A 17,727-nucleotide genomic window follows, 5' to 3' on the forward strand; every position below is an offset into this window, starting at 1 on the left:
TTCTGCTTCTTGATTTTCTTCTCTGCTTCTGGTAGGGTTGTAGCTTTCCTGGCTTGTCAGAGGAGAGGGCAGAGCCCTAGCTATGCCTTTCTCTTCAACAGCATTCATGAGGGGTTCAGACTCCACAACGCAGCCTCAACGTGGGGAGGGAGGCCCTGACGACTCAGTGAGCCAGGGAAAGGCCTCATGCTTTCGGCACACCTTTCCTGAGGGGCAAAGCCCACCTCACCTCAGCTTCACATGGTCTCAGAGATTTGAGCCCGGCTCTTGGTGAAATAAAGCACTTTACCACACCATACAATCTCTGTATTAGGCTTACATGCTGTCATGGCTTTAATTGGAGGAGCAAGGTGAACCAGGTACTTCTTTTTGGTGATTTGTTGTAAAAAGGTTATATCCACCCACTGACCAGCAGGCACTGAGATTTTCTCCCCCTGGAGTTACCAAAACCACAAGCACCAACTGGTGGGTAACAGTCAGCTATGTTTAAATGTCTCCTTAATTAAAAGAAAAAAAAAAAAAAGCGTTTGAGACCTTACCTGGTTTCCCGTTTACTGCACTTGAGCAGGGTCAGGCAGGGACTCCTGAGTCACCAAGTCAGCGAGGCAGAATGTCACTTGTGACCTGGCCTGAGAACAGCTGGTTGGAAACACCTTACACATACAAGAAGCCACTTCCTCCGCAGGAGTTCTTGTGCACGGCACAACCAAGTCCCACCAGGAAGGCCTCAGAGGGGACAAACCGCTACCTCAAAGATGTGGCCTTCATAACGCATGTGGTGGAACTTCGGGGCTCTCAGACCAAGGGCTCAGAGAAAGAGACCCTTGAGAAGGTCGTCAAGATAGAAATGTCCCACCCCCACTTCAGTTCTACCTGAACCACTGGCAGGATCATCATGAAGACCCAGGGGACCTGAAGGGCCAGCAGACCTTAAGCGGGGCTTCTCTGCTTAGCCGTTTAAAGAAGAGTTTTCACACAGCCTCTGAGTCTTCCAAATCTCCTAAAGTGACAGCGATCAGAATTGATGTGGGGAACTTCACCCACAAATTAAATTTGCTGGTTCCCAGTATGGAAGCTCAGTGGCTTTGTCTCGCAGCCAGTGAGGGGATCTGAGGGTTGGAGATATGACATGTAAAAGACAAAAAGCATTTGATCATCTAGCGTAATTAAATGGTTTAAAAGTAGACATGGCTGCCCTTTCAGCTCTGGGAGCCAGAGCTGGCAGCGCCGCTGAAGCTGTTTGAACCACTTAGCGTGATGTTAGGAAGGGCTCAGGTCTTCCAAGTTTACTGCCTAATTTTCTTCAGGCTCGTTTGTTTGTTTGTTTGTTTTTTAAGTGGTGTGTATAGGGCTAATGGATTGATTGCCGTAAGACGCTATCTCTAATTTTGTTCCCAGAGAGCTCTTTTGTTGATCGTTTTCTGTCTCTACTGGTTCTCACCCAGAGAGAGCTCACCCAGCCTCGAGCCCATAGGTATTCTCGAGTTGTCATATGTCGCATCTATGTGTGACAGCTCTTCCCTGACCGTGATGACAAATGCTGCTTTTCTGGTGACACATGGGAGTCAGAGCGCTCCTGCCAAGAGCTGCGGGCAGAGAAGGAGGCAGGGTTCTGATGGCTGGGGCGTGGCCCAGCGTGCCAGAAGCCCGTCCTCCAAGCCTGGTCCTTCTAGTCTGCCTTGTTTTATAGTGAACCCTTCACCTAGACCTGGGAGTGTAGGATGTGAAGACAAAATAAAAATCAGCCTTGAAACTGGGCTTCCTTACCCGTATTCCTGGGTCCCCTCCTAAGAGGTCAGAATCATTGGGTCTGGGTTGGGGTCCAGGAGTTTGCATGTCTGACAGCCCCTGTGGTGGTTCTAATATAGATGGTCCATGGACCATGCTCTGATAAACACTGCTATATTAGATGATTCATAGAATGAGGAGAATAAAGTGTGTTTTGTTACAGTGAAAAACAAATTAATGGGCTTGTCCTCCCCTTCCACTATCTACTCCTAACCACTCACTGGTGATAGGACAGTAGGGTGGAGATTAGTGAAGTTGGACCCAGAGACAGAAACTGTGGATGTGCTCTGGGCTGCCTCTCTCTGGACTGTTAGGTTTTCAAACACACACAGACACAATTGTGTTTCCTTTGTTCAAATGAAGATAAAGTTGATCGTGTCATATTATTCTGTTGATTGAAAATTCAAGGTAGGTGTTGAAGAATTCTATCTACCTTACTTCATCTGCTTTAAACTTCATTGCGGCATTTTTTTTCTTGAGAATCAGAACTATGTCTTTTATTTCTTTGGGTCCTCTCTACAGTTAAAACCATAGTACGTGCTCAATAAATACAATAATTAATTCTATGAGAAACAATAGTAATAACAGCAGTAGTAACTCCAGGGTGGCTTGTGAGCGTGATTTTGGAGCCAGTTGCCTGGGTTTGAATCTGCCGCTTATTGGCTGTGTGGCTTGGGATGAGCTTTCTGTGACTTAGCATCTTCATCAGTAAAAATGGGGAGGATAATAATACATGCCTCATAGGATTGTTGTGAGGAATAAATTAGTTAATATAAATTACATGGAACACTGCATGAGACATAGTAACTACTAAGTGTGCTTGCCATCATTATTTTTTTTAGGTCATTCTTATTTGTTATGAGCTCAAAAATGCATTTAAAAATATGTTCGTTGTATATTAGTAAGCATTCTAGATGTTTTGAAACAGAGAGCTTTTAAAAATTACTAGTGTCTGTGTTACCAGAAGCAGAATTCTCCTGATTGAGCACCATACAGTTATTATTGTCCACTTTTTTCCTGTAATACTTTGGTAATGGAATACAGAGACATTCAACTATATTTTCCTTTTTTTAGATTTTCTTTTTCTTGCATTTAGATATTATTTGGTTTTTCTGTGCATGCATACTTTCAGCATCATAAAATTTTTTTCTGCTGTGTAACTTTTGTTGTTTATATCTTCCAGTGAAATTGTTCATGCCTAGAAGGAGAGTGGAAAGTAAGAGTTAATTTATTTAAAAACATTTTTTATATTAATTTTCCAAATTTTTAGACTAAGTTTTGCACTTGCCTTAATGCATTTAGGCACAGAAAGCACCTACAAATAAAATATGGCTATCTGACTAATCAAATTATGTTTCCTTATCCTATGGGGTGAATTAAGTATAAGATAAAATATCAATAGAGGGCTTCCCTGGTGGCGCAGTGGTTGAGAGTCCGCCTGCCGATGCAGGGGACGTGGGTTCGTGCCCCGGTCTGGGAAGATCTCACATGCCGCGGAGCGGCTAGGCCCGTGAGCCATGGACGCTGAGCCTGCAAGTCCGGAGCCTGTGCTCCACAACGGAAGAGGCCACAACAGTGAGAGGCCCGCGTACCGAAAAAAAAGAAAATCAATAGAAACATGTGAAGGAGTGCAAAACTCCTCTACTCCTTGGGCCAAGCCAAAAATATGAAAGTGGGTAAAGTGTTCTTCAGGTCTCTCATAAATTGTTATTTTAAAGCTTAAGAGTAATATATATTTTAAAAGTTATAGTAGTAATTAGCTTGAGCAAGAGGCCAATAAAATGTGCCATAGCATTTTGCAAATATAATGTATTAGTTCAGTGACCTTATGAATATTTTTTAAAGCATTTTTTTCATCATTTTTAATCCAGTGGACTAATGGCTTATTTAAGCATCTTGCTTTGATATTAAAATGTACCCATTATTGATGTCTTTTCCAGATTCCAAATGTCCCTCTTTCTCTTTCTTTTTGTTAGTGGTACTATTACTTTATTTCATTTTTACTGGTGGTGGTGTGTACTAGTATGTCCTAATTGGCAAATTTTTTTAAATTGAAGTATAGTTGATTTACAATGTTGTGTTAGTTTCAGGTGTATAGAAAAGTGATTCATTTATACATACATATATATGTGTGTGTATATATATATATATACACACATATGTTCTTTTTCAGATTCTTTTCTATCATAGGTTATTACAAGATAATGAATATACTTCCCTGTGCTATACAGTAGGACCTTGTTACTTATCTATTTTATATGTATTAACAGTGTGCATCTATTAATCCCAAACTCCTAATTTATCCCTCCACCACCAACCACCTTCTCCATTGGTAGCCATAAGTTTGTTTTCTATGTCTGTGAGTTTGTATCTGTTTTGTAAACAAGTTTGTTTGTATCATTTTTTAGATTCCACATATAAGTGATATCATATGATATTTATCTTTCTCTGTCTGATTTACTTCACTTAGTATGATAATCTTTAGGTGCATCCATGTTGCTGCAAGTGGCATTATTTCATTCCTTTTTATGGCTGATATTCCATTGTGATTATATACCACATCTTCTTTATCCAGTCATCTGTCAACAGATATTTAGGTTGTTTCCATGTCTTAGTTATTGTAAATAGTGCTGCGATGAACAGTGGGGTGCAAGTAACTTTTCAATCAGCAATTTCATGTTTTCCAGATGTATGCCCAGGAGTGGAATTGCTAGATCATATGGTAACACGTTTTTTCAGAAACCTCCATACTCTTCTCCATAATGGCTGCACCAATTTATATTCTGACCAACAGTGTAGGAGGGTTCTCTTTTCTCCACATGCTCTCCAGCATTTATTATTTGTACACTTTTTGATGATGGCCATTCTGACTGGTGTGAGGTGATACCTCATTGTAGTTTTGATTTGTATTTCCCTAATAATTAGTGATGTTGCGCATCTTTTCCTGTGCCTGTTGGACACCTGTATGTCTTCTTTGGAAAAATTTCTATTCAGTTCTTCTGCCCATTTTTTGATTGGTTTGTATGTTATTTTGATATTGAGTTGTATGAGCTGTTTTTATATTTTGGAAGTTAATCCCATGTTGGTTGAATCATTTGCAAATATTTTCTCCCATTCTGTAGGCTGTCTTTTCATTTTGTTTATGGTTTCTTTTGCTGTGCAAAAGCTTTTAAGCTTAATTAGGTCCAGTTTCTTTATTTTTGTTTCCATTTCCATTACTAGGGGACAGATCCAAAAAAAATTGCTGCAATTTACATCAAAATGTGTTCTGCATATGTTTTCCTCTAGGAGTTTTATAGTATCCTTACATTTAGGTCTTTAAGCCATTTTGAGTTTATTTTTGTGTATTGTGTTAGAGAATGATCTAATTTCATTCTTTTACATGTAGCTGTCCAGTTTCCCCAGCACCACTTATTAAAGAGACTGTCTTTTCTCCGTTCTATAGTCTTGCCTCTTTTGTCGTAGATTAATTGACCATAAGTGTGTGGATTTATTTTTGGGCTTTCTACCCTGTTCAGTTGATCTATGTGTCTGTTTTGTGCCATTACCAAAGTGTTTTGATCACTGTAGCTTTGTAGTATAATCTGAAGTCAGGGAGTATGATTCCTCCAGCTCCATTCTTCTTTCTCAAGATTGTTTTAACTATTTGGGGTACTTTGTGTTTCCATACAAATTTTAAAATTATTTGTTCTAGTTCTGTGAAAAATGCCATTGGTAATTTGATAGGGATTGCATTGAATCTATAGATATCCTCGGGTAGTATGGTCATTTTAATAATACCGATTCTTCTAATCCAAGAACACAGTATGTCTTTCCATCAGTTTGTGTTGTCTTCAGTTTCTTTCATCGGCATCTTACAGTTTTCAGAGCACAGGTATTTTGCCTCTTTAGTAGGCTTATTGCTAGGTATGTTCTTTTTGATAAGATGGTAAATGGAATTGTTTCCTGAATTTCTCTTTCTGACATTTTGTTGTTAATGTATGGAAATGCAACAGATTTCTGTATATTAATGTTGTATCCTGCAACTTTACTGAATTCATTGATGAGCTCTAGTAGTTTCCTGGTGGCATCTTTAGGATTTTCTATGTATCGTATCATGTCATCTGCAAACAGTGACAGTTTTACTTCTTCCCTTCCAATTTGGATACCTTTTATTTGTTTTTCTTCTCTGATTACTGTGTCTAGGTCTTCCAAAACTATGTTGAATAAAAGTGATGAGAGTGGGCATCCTTGCCTTGTTCTTCATCTTAGTGGAAATGGTTTCAGTTTTTCACCATTGAGAATGGTGTTGGCTGTGGGTCTGTCATATATGGCCTTTATTATGTTGAGGTAAGTTCCCTGTATGCCTGCTTTCTGTAGGGTTTTGATTTTCTGTCTATTGATGTAAATGGGGTATTAAGGTCCCCCACTATTATTGTATTACTGTCAATTTCTCCTTTTATGCCTGTTATTATTTGCCTTATATATTGAGGTGCTCCTATGTTGGGTGCATATATATTTAGAATTATTATATCATCTTGGATTGATCCCTTGATCATTATGTAGTGTCCTTCTTTGTCTCTTGTGACAGTCTTTAAAGACTATTTTGTCTGATGTAAGTATTGCTACTCTGGCTTTCTTTTGATTTCCATTTGCATGGAATACCTTTTTCCATCCCCTCACTTCCAGTCTGTATGTGTCTCTAGATCTGAAGTGAGTCCCTTGTAGGCAGCATATATATGAGTCTTGTTTTTGTATCCATTCATCAAGCCTATGTCTTTTGGTCGGAGCATTTAGTCCATTTACATTTAAGGTGAAAATCGATATGTATGTTTTTATTGCCATTTTGTTAATTGTTTTGTATTTCTTTTTGTAGGTCTTTTTTTTCTTCTTTTGTTCTCTTGTGATTTGCTGACTATCTTTAGTGTTATGTTTGGATTCCTTTTACTTTACTTTTTTAAGTGTATATCTATTATAGAGACTTGGTTTGCAGTTATCATGAGGTTTTGTATAGCAGTCTCTATACATTTGTGATTGTTTTAAGTTGCTGATCTCTTAATATCAAATGCTTTTTAAAAACCCTGCATTTGTACTCTCCTCCCCTCACGATTATTGTTCTTGATATTATATTTTACACGTTTCATGTATCCCTTACCTGTTTATTGTGGATACAGATGATTTTACTACTTTTGTATACTAACCTCCCTACTAGCTTTGTGTTTGGAGGAATTCCTACATTTACTTAATGTTTGCCTTTAGTGGCGAGCTTTTACATTCTATAATTTTCTTGTTTCTAGTTGTGGCCTTTTCTCTTTCGCCTACAGAAGTTTTTCTTTTTTCCTTAAGTTAGTATTGTTTTTATTTATTTTATTTTTATTTTTAACACCTTTATTGGAGTATAATTGCTTTACAATGCTGTGTTAGTTTCTGCTGTATAACAAAATGAATCAGCTATATGCATATGTATATCCCCATATCTCCCTCCCACCCTCCATATCCCACCCCTCTAGATGGTCACAAAGCACTGAGCTGATCTCCCTGTGCTATGAGGCTGCTTCCCACTAGCTATCTATTTTACATTTGGTACTGTATATATGTCAGTGCTACTCTCTCACTTCATCCCAGCTTACCCTTCCCCCTCCCCAGGTCCTCAAGTCCATTCTCTACATCTGCATCTTTATTCCTGTCCTGCCCCTAGGTTCATTAGAACCTTTTTTTTTTTTTTAGATTCCATATGTATGTTTTAGCTTACAGTATTTGTTTTTTTCTTTCTGACGTCACTTTGTATGACAGACTCTAGGTCCATCCACCTCACTACAAATAACTCAGTTTTGTTTCTTTTTATGGCCGAATAATATTCCATTATGAATATGTGCCTCATCTTCTTTATCCATCCATCTGTTGATGGACACTTAGGTTGCTTCCATATCCTAGCTATTGTAAATAGTACTGCAATGAACATTGTGCGACATGTCTCTTTTTAAATTATGGTTTTCTCAGGGTATATGCCCAGGAGTGGGATTGCTGGGTCATATGGTAGTTCTATTTTTCTTTTTATTGTTGCTTTTATTTTTTTGCGGTACGTGGGCCTCTCACTGCTGCAGCCTCTCCTGCTGCGGAGCACAGGCTCCGGGCGCGCAGGCCCAGCAGCCATGGCCCACAGGCCCAGCTTCTCCGTGGCACACGGGATCCTCCTGGACCGGGGCACGAACCCACGTCCCCTGCATCAGCAGGCGGACTCTCAACCACTGCGCCACCAGGGAAGCCCTATTTTTCATTTTTTAAGGAACCTCCATACTGTTCTCCGTAGTGGCTGTATCAATTTACATTCCCACCAACAGTGCAAAAGGGTTCCCTTTTCTCCACACCCTCTCCAGCATTTATTGTTTGTAGATTTTTTTCGTGATGGCCATTCTGACCAGTGTGAGGTGATACCTCATTGTGGTGTTGATTTGCATTTCTCCAATGATTAGTGATGTTGAGCATCCTTTCATGTGTTTGTTGGCAATCTGTATATCTTCTATGGAGAAATGTCTATTTAGGTCTTCTGCCCATTTTTGGATTGGGTTGTTTTTTTGATATTGAGCTGCATGAGCTGCTTGTAAATTTTGGAGATTAATCCTTTGTCAGTTGCTTCATTTGCAAATATTTTCTCCCATTCTGAGGGTTGTCTTTCTGTCTTGTTTCTGGTTTCCTTTGCTGTACAAAAGCTTTTAAGTTTCATTAGGTCCCATTTGTTTATTTTTGTTTTTATTTCCATTTCTCTAGGAGGTGGGCCAAAAAGGATCTTGCTGTGATTTATGTCATAGAGTGTTCTGCCTATGTTTTCTTCCAAGAGTTTGATAGTGTCTGGACTTACATTTAGATCTTTAATCCATTTTGAGTTTATTTTTGTGTACAGTGTTAGGAAGTGTTCTAATTACATTGTTTTACATGTAGCTGTCCAGTTTTCCCAGCACCACTTATTAAACAGGTTGTCTTTTCTCCATTTTATATTCTTGCCTCCTTTATCAAAGATAAGGTGGCCATATGTGCATCGGTTTATCTCTGGGGTTTCTATCCTTTTGTGCTAGTACCATACTGTCTTGATTACTGTAGCTTTGTAGTAGAGTCTGAAGTCTGGAAGCCTGATTCCTTCGGCTCCGTTTTTCTTTCTCATGATTGCTTTGGCTATTCGGTGTCTGTGTTTCCATACAAATTGTAAATTTTTTTGTTCTAGTTCTGTGAAAAATGCCATTGGTAACTTGTTAGGGATTGCATTGAATCTGTAGATTACTTTGGGTAGTATAATCATTTTCACAATGTTGATTCTTCCAATCCAAGAACATGGTATATCTCTCCATCTGTTTGTATCATCTTTAATTTCTTTCATCAATGTCTCATAGTTTTCTGCATACAGGTCTTTTGTCTACTTAGGAAGGTTTATTCCTAGGTGTTTTATTCTTTCTGTTGCAGTAGTAAATGAGAGTGTTTCCTTAATTTCTCTTTCAGATTTTTCATCATTAGTGTATAGGAATGCAAGAGATTTCTGTGCATTAATTTTGTATCCTGTTACTTTACCAAATTCATTGATTAGCTCTAGTGGTTTTCTGGTAGCATCTTTAGGATTCTCTATGTCATCTGCAAACAGTGACAGTTTTACTACTTCTTTTCCCTTTTGGATTCCTTTTATTTCTTTTTATTCTCTGATTGCTGTGGCTAGGACTTCCAAAACTATGTTGAATAATAGTGGTGAGAGTGGGCAACCCTGTCTTCTTCCTGATCTTAGAGAAAATGCTTTCAGTTTTTCACCATTGCGAACGATGTTGGCTGTGGGTTTTTCTTATATGGCCCATATTATGTTCAGGTAGGTTCCCTCTATGCCCACTTTCTGGAGAGTTTTTATCATAAATGGGTGTTGAATTTTGTTGAAAGCTTTTTCTGCATCTCTTGAGATTATTATATGGTTTTTATCCTTCAGTTTCATAATATAGTATATCACATTGATTTGCATATTTTGAATAATTCTTTCATCCCTGCAATAAATCCCACTTGATCTTGGTGTATGATCCTTTTAAGATGTTGTTGGATTCTGTTTGCTAGTATTTTGTTGAGGATTTTTGCATCTATGTTCATCAGTGATATTGGTCTGTAGTGTTCTTTTTTTGTGACATCTTGGTCTGGTTTTGGTATCAGGGTGATGGTGGCCTCATATAATGAACTTGGGAGTGTTCCTCCCTCTGCTATATTTTGGAAGAGTTTGAGGAGGATAGGTGTTAACTCTTCTCTAAATGTTTGATAGAATTTGCCTGTGAAGCCATCTGGTCCTGGGCTTTTGTTTGCTGGAATATTTTTAATCACAGTTTCAATTTCATTACTTGTGATTGGTCTGTTCATATTTTCTATTTCTCCCTGGTTCGGTCTTGGAAAGTTGTAGTTTTCTAAAACATTGTCCATTTCTTCCAGCTTGCTCATTTTATCGGCATATAGTTGTTTGTAGTAGTCTCTCATGATCCTTTGTATTTCTGCAGTGTCAGTTGTTACTTCTCCTTTTTCATTTCTAATTCTGTTGTTTTGAATCTTCTCCCTTTTTTTCTTGATGAGTCTGGCTAATGGTTTATCAATTTTGTTTAACTTCTCAAAAAACAGCTTTTAGTTTTATTGATCTTTGTTCTTATTTCCTTCATTTCTTTTTCATTTATTTCTGATCTGATCTTTATGATTCTCTCCTTCTGCTAACTTTGGGGTTTTTTTGTTCTTCTTTCTCTACTTGCTTTAGGTGTAAGATTAGGTTGTTTATTTGAGATGTTTCTTGTTTCTTGAGATTGTATTGTATTGCTAAAAACTTCCCACTTAGAACTGCTTTTGCTGCATCCCATAAGTTTTGAGTCATTATGTTTTCGTTGTCATATGTTTCTAGGTATCTTTTGATTTCCTCTTTGACTTCTTCAGTGATATCTTGGTTATTTAGTAGCGTATAGTTTATCCTCCATGTGTTTGTATTTTTTACAGTTTTTTTCCTGTAGTTGATATCTAGTCTCATAGCGTTGTGGTCAGAAAAGATACTTGATATGATTTCAGTTTTCTTAAATTTATCATGTCTTGATTTGTGACCCAAGATATGATCTAGCCTGGAGAATGTTCCATGAGCACTTGAGAAGAAAGTGTATTCTGTTTTTGGGTGGAATGTCCTATAAATATCAATTAAGTCTATCTGGTCTAATGTGTCTTTTAAAGCTTGTGTTGCCTTATTTATTTTCATTTCCTATGATCTGTCCATTGGTGAAAGTGGGGTGTTAAAATACCCTACTATTGTTGTGTTACTGTCAATTTCTCATTTTATGGCTGTTAGCATTTGCCTTATGTATTGAGGTGCTTCTATGTTGGGTACATAAATATTTACAGTTGTTATATATTCTTGGATTGATCCCTTGATCATTATGCAGTGTCCTTCTTTGTCTTTTGTAATAGTCTTTATTTTAAAGTCTGTTTTGTCTGATATGAAGATTGCTACTTTAGCTTTCTTTTGATTTCCATTTTCATGGAATAGCTTTTCCCATCCCCTCACTTTTAGTCTGTATGTGTCCCTAAGTCTGAAGTGTGTCTCTTGTAGACAGCATGTATACGGGTCTTGTTTTTGTATTCAGCCAGTCTGTGTCTTTTGGTTGGGGCATTTAATCCATTTACTTTTAAGATGATTATCAATATGTTGTTCCAGTTGCCATTTTCTTAATTGTTTGGGGTTTGTTTTGTAGGTCTTTTCCTTCTCTTGTGTTTCCTGCCTAGAGTAGTTCTTTTAGCATTTGATGTAAAGCTGGTTTGGTGGTGCTGAATTCTCTTAACTTTTGCTTGTTTGTAATGTTTTTAATTTCTCTGAATCTGAGTGAGATCCTTGCTGGGCAGAGTAATCTTGGTTGTAGGTTTTTCCCTTTCATCATTTTAAATATGTCCTGCCACTCCCTTATGGCTTGCAGAGTTTCTGCTGAAAGATCAGCTGTTAACTTTATGGGGTTTCCCTTGTATGTTATTTGTTGCTTTTCCCTTGCTGCTTTTAATGTTTTTTCTTTGTATTTAATTTTTGATAGTTTGATTAATATGTGTCTTGGCATGTTTCTCCCTGGGTTTATCCTGTATGGGACTCTCTGAGCTTCCTGGACTTGATTGACTATTTCCTTTCCCATGTTAGGGAAGTTTTCAACTATAATCTCTTCAAATATTTTTTCAGACCCTTTCTTTTTCTCTTTTTCTTCTGGGACCCCTATAATTAAAATGTTCATGTGTTTAACGTTGTCCCAGAGGTCTCTGAGACTGTCCTCAATTCTTTTTATTCTTTTTTCTTTATTCTGCTCTACAGTAGTTATTTCCACTCTTTTATCTTCCAGGTCACTTACTCGTTTTTCTGCCTCAGTTATTCTGCTATTGATTTCTTCTAGAGTATTTTTAATTTCATTTATTGTGTTGTTCATCATATGTTTGCTCTTTAGTTCTGTTACATCCTCGTTGAACATTTCTTGTATTTTCTGCATTCTATTTCCAAGATTTTGGATCATCTTTACTATCATTCTGACTTCTTTTTCAGGTAGACTGCCTATTTGCTCTTCATTTGTTTGGTCTGGTGGGTTTTTACCTTGCTCCTTCATCTGCTGTGTGTTTCTCTGTCTTCTCATTTTGCTTATCTTACTGTGTTTGGGGTCTCCTTTTCGCAGGCTGCAGGTTTGTAGTTCCCGTTACTTTTGGTGTCTGCCCACAGTGGGTGAGGTTGGTTCTGTGGCTTGTGTAAGCTTCCTGGTGGAGGGTACTGGTGCCTGTGTTCTGCTGGGTGGGGCTGTATCTTGTCCTTCTGGTGGGCAGGGCCACATCCAGTGTTGTGTTTTGGAGTGTCTGGGAACTTAGTATGACTTTAGACAGCCTGTCTGCTCATGGGTGGGGTTGTGTTCCTGTCTTGCTAGTTGTTTGGCATGGGGCACCCAGCACTGGAGCTTGCTGGCTGTTGAGTGGAACTGAGTCTTAGTGTTGAGATGAAGATGTCTGGGAGAGCTCTTGCCGATTGATATTATGTGGGACGGGGAGGTTTCTGGTGGTCCAATGTCCTGGACTCGGCCCTCCTTCCTCGGAGTCTCAGGCCCGACACCCAGCTGGAGCACCAAGACCCTGCCAACCACACGGCTCAGAAGAAAAGGAAGAAGGAAAACAAAAACAAAAAAACAAACAGGCAAAACCCTAGGTCAAACGGTAAAAGCAAACCTATACAGACAAAATCACAGAAAGAAGCATACACATACACACTCACAAAAAGAAAAAGGAGATAAAAAAAAGTGTGTGCGTGTATATATATATATATATATTTATATATATATATAAAGGAAGAGAGCAACCAAACCAATAAACAAATCCACCAGTGATGATAAGCACTAAACACTAAACTAAGATAAACCTAAAACCCAAAACAAATTAGACACAGACAGCAAACCCCAAGTCTACAGTTGCTCCCAAAGTCCACCGCCTCAATTTTGGGAACATTCATTGTCTATTCAGGTATTCCACAGATGCAGGGTTTATCAAGTTGATTGGTTGATTGTGGGGATTTAATCTGCTGCTCCTGAGGCTGCTGGGAGAGATTTCCCTTTTTCTTCTTTGTTGCACAGCTCCTGGGGTTCAGCTTTGGTTTTGGCCCCACCTCTACGTGTAGGTTGCCCTCAGGCATCTGTTACCTGCCCAGACAGGAAGCAGTTAAATCAGCATCTGATTAGGTCTCTCTTGCTCACTCCGGCTTGGGGGAGGGAGGGGTACGGTAGTCATAATTGGAATGCGGGACGAGCCTGAGGCAGCAGAGGCCGGCACACGTTGCAACAGCCTGAGGTGTGCCATCTGTTCTCCCGGGGAAGTTGTCCCTGGATCACGGCACCCTGGCAGTAGGGGGCTGCACAGGTTCCCGGGGGGGGGGGGGCAGTGTGGAGAGTGACCTGTGGTTGCACACAGGTTCTTAGTGGCAGTGGCAGCAGTGTTAGCAGTTCATGCCCGTCTCTGGGGTCCAAGCTGATAGCCACAGCTTGTGCCCGCCTCTGGAGCTCGTTTAGGCGGTGCTCTGCCTTCTGTGGGCACACTGGGAAGGAATCCCCTCTTCTTGTGCACACTGAAACAAAGGTCTCTTGCCTCTCTGTCAGGTCCAGACTTTTTCCCAGACTCTCTCCCGGCTAGCTGTGGCGCACTAGCCCCCTTCAGGCTGTGTTCACACAGCCAACCCCAGTCCTCTCCCTAGGGTCTGATTTCCAGAGCCTGAGCCTCGGCACCCAGCTCCCACCTGCCCCGGCCGGGGAGCAGACAAGCCTCTCATGTTGGTGAGTGCCGGTCGGCACCGATCCGCTGTGTGGGAATCTCTCTGCTTTGCCCTCTGCACCCCTGTTGCTGTGCTCTCCTCTGTGGCTCCGAAGATTCTCCCCCGCCACCCGCAGTCTCCGCCAGTGAAGAGGCTTCCTAGTGCGTGGAAACTTTTCCTCCTTCACAGCTTCCTCCCAGAGGTACAGGTCCCATCCCTATTCTTTTGTCTCTGTTTTTTCTTTTTTCTTTTGCCCTACCCAGGTACATGGGGATTTTCTTGCCTTTTGGGAGGTCTGAGGTCTTCTGCCAGTGTTCAGTAGGTGTTCTGTAGGAGTTGTTCCACACGTAGATGTATTTCTGATGTATCTGTGGGGAGGAAGGTGATCTCTGAGTCTTACTCCTCCTCCATCTGGAAGGTCTCCAACCTAAAGAAGTTTCTTTAACAGTTGCCGTAAAGCTTGTTTTGTGGTGCTGAATGCTTTTAGCTTTTGTTTATCTGTAAAGATTTTGATTTCTCCATCTAATCTGAATCAGAGGCTCGCTGGGTAGAGTATTCTTGGTCGTAGGTTTTTCCCTTTCATCGTTTTAAATATATCATGCCACTCCCTTCTGGCTTGCAGAGCTTCTACTGAAAAAATCAGCTGATAGCCTTATGGGAGTTCCCTTGTAAATTATTTAGTGCTTTCCCCTTGCTGCCTTTAGTATTCTCTACCTTTGATTTTTGTCATTTTGATTACAGTGTGTCTTGGTGTTTTCTTCTTTGGGTTAATCCTGTATGGGATGCTCTGTGCCTCCCGGACTTGGTTGACTGTTTTCTTTCCCAAGTTAGGAATGTTTTCAGCTATTATCTCTTCAAAGTTTCTCGGGCCCTTTCTCTCTTCTCCTTTTGGGACCCCTATAATGTGAATATTAGTTCATTTGATGTTGTCCCAGAGGTCTCTTAAACTGTCCTCTTTTCTTTTCATTCTTTTTTCTTTTTTTTGTTCAGCAGCAGTGTTTTCCACTACTCTGTCTTCCAGCTCACTGATCCATTCTTCTGAATCATTTAGTCTACTATTGATTCCTTCTAGTGTATTTTTCATTTCAATTATTGTATTCTTCATCTCTAGTTGTTCTTCATGCTTTCTAACTCTTTCTTAAAAACTTTTAACTGCTCCCTCTGTGCATCCGTTCTCCTCCCAAGTTCTTTGATCATCTTTACTATCATTACTCTGCACTCCTTCTTGGGTCGATTGCCTAGCTCCACTTTACTTAGTTCTTCTTCTGGGGTTTTATTTTGTTCCTTCATCTGGAACGTATTCCTCTGCCACCTCATTTTGTCTAAGTTGCTTTTTCTATTTTTATGTGTGTGGTGAGTTAGTTATATTTCTTGACCTTGGAGAAGTGGCCCTCTTTAGAAGACATCCTGTGCATACCAGCTGTGTGCTCCCCTCTCATTACCCAAGCTATATGCTCTAGGGATCTCTTCTAAGAGGTCTGTGTGGGTCCTTCTGTTGTGGTAGGCCGACTGTGTGGGCATTCTGGTAGCACTGATGGGCCCCTAGTCCAGTTGGTTGCCAGGCCCTGCCTCATGTAGATGCTGCTGGCTGCTGTTTAGTGGGACCTGGTAATTACTTGGCTGGTTGTGGAATCTTAGGGGCCCCCGGGGCTAGTGCTGTCTTACTGGTGGGCGGAGTCAGAGTCCCGAAGACTCTTGGGCTGTTGCCCACCCTCTGGCATGTGAAGCCAGATCCTTGAGTTAGTGCCGGATACTGGCAGGCAGAGCTTGTTCCTGGAGTCTGGCTGCAGGACCCAGGGATCCTAGAGCTCATTTCAGATCGCTGAGGGGGCAGGGGAGCTTAGTTCCTGACACAGTCGCATGTTGGGTATGGGGCCCAGTGTGTCCTAAAGGTTGCATTTTCCTTCTAGTGGGCAGGCCCATGGCCCAGCTAGTCCCAGGGTAGGGTCTGGCCTGCATTGTGGGGTCATAGTTTTCTTTCTCCTGGTGTCTGCACCCTGTTGGGTGAGGCTGCTCTAGAGGCTTGTTCGGGCTTCCTGGTGGGAGGGGCCGGTTCCTGTTCCCTGGTGTGTGGAGCTAGTTCTTGGCCCTCTGGTGGGCAGGGCTGTATCTAGGGGCATATCTAGAGGTTGCTGTGGGCTCCTTAGTCTTTAGGCAGCCTGGCTGCTGATGGGTGGGGCTGTGTCCCTTCCCAGTTCGTTGTTTGGCCTGAGGCGTCCCAGCACTGGTGCCTACAGGCTGTTGGGTGGGGCCAACGAGCCAAGATGGCAGCCCCTGTGTTCACATGGCTGAATGTTGCCCAGTATGTCTGACACCAGTGTCTGTGTCCCCAGATTGAGCCACAGTCCCCCCCCCCCCCCGCCCCACCTCTCCAGGAGACTCTCCAAGACCAGCAGGTAGGTCTGGCCCAGGCTCCTATCAAATTACTGCTTTTGCCCTTGGTCCTGGTGTGCGTGATTTTGTGTGTGCCCTTTAAGAGTGAAGTCTCTGTTTCCCCCAGCCCCGTGGAGCTCCTACAATTAAGCCCCATTCATTGGCTTTCAGAGCCATATGCTCTGGTGGCTCCTTTTCCCTGTGCTGGACCCCTGGGTTGGTGAGACGGACGCTCAGAAGTCTCACTCCTGTGGGAGAACCTCTGCCATATAGTTATTTTCCAGTGTGTGGGTTGCCTGCCCCTGGGGGGTGTGGGATTTGATTATATTGCGAGTCTGCACCTCCCACGCGTCTTGTTGTGGTTCCTTCTTTATGTTTTTAGTTGTAGAAGATCTCTTCTTGTCACCATCATTATTATTATGATTGTTGTTATGGTGATGATAACCAAAAGTATATGATAGGACCAAAGTGTCCTTGCACTTGTCCCTAATATTGTTTTAGCATCTGTGAATGTGCACATTGCACTATTCTAAAATGGAAGCAATGTTCAAACTGCCCTGAAGTATATTTCATCTTTTCTACATTTTGTATTACTTAAAGGATCACACTTACAAGGCAGCAGCCCATTTAAAAACCATCCATGGAGGAAAAACAAAATTCCTTTTTATGTTAGAACGTTCCACATGCTTTAAATTAGGGTTTATCAGTAGAGCTGAAAGTTTATCCTAATTGTTAATATAGTTTGAAATTAGGTTTGTTTTGAAAAGCAAAAAAAAAATTTTTTTTCGTACTTCTCCCTACATAGAATAGGAAGTTGTTTCCATTTTGGCTCTGATGTAAAAAGAAGAGGAAAGAGGCTGTTTTCTTCCTTTTCTATTTAGAACTGGGTTCCTGGTACAGGTGCAATTCATATCGTATCACACTGAGTCACAAGATCTACAAACATGAATCATCAAAACATGCTTCAAGTTTCACAGGTTATGGGGACATTTAGGAAGTAACATTTTTCACTACTCTTTCAATTCTTCTGTATGTTTGAAAATTTCAGAATAAAAAGTTGGGGAAAAACCCAAGAAAAATAAAATAAAAGTAGGGCGGGATGGGGACCATAAGTCCCTTATCTGACTTTTAAGCAACCCATCGTTCTCCAAAATGTTGGAAGTATTATAATCTTACCAAAGACAGCACAGGGTAGGAGCAAGTCAGAATATTCATAAGGCAGAGTTATATTTACACAGCTGTATATTTATAAGGTTGCCCATCAGTGGGCTGTCCGGTTCTTAACGTAGAAG

This window comes from Leucopleurus acutus (assembly GCF_964270905.1).
Source record: "Leucopleurus acutus genome assembly, chromosome: 3".
Classification (NCBI taxonomy): domain Eukaryota; kingdom Metazoa; phylum Chordata; class Mammalia; order Artiodactyla; family Delphinidae; genus Leucopleurus; species Leucopleurus acutus.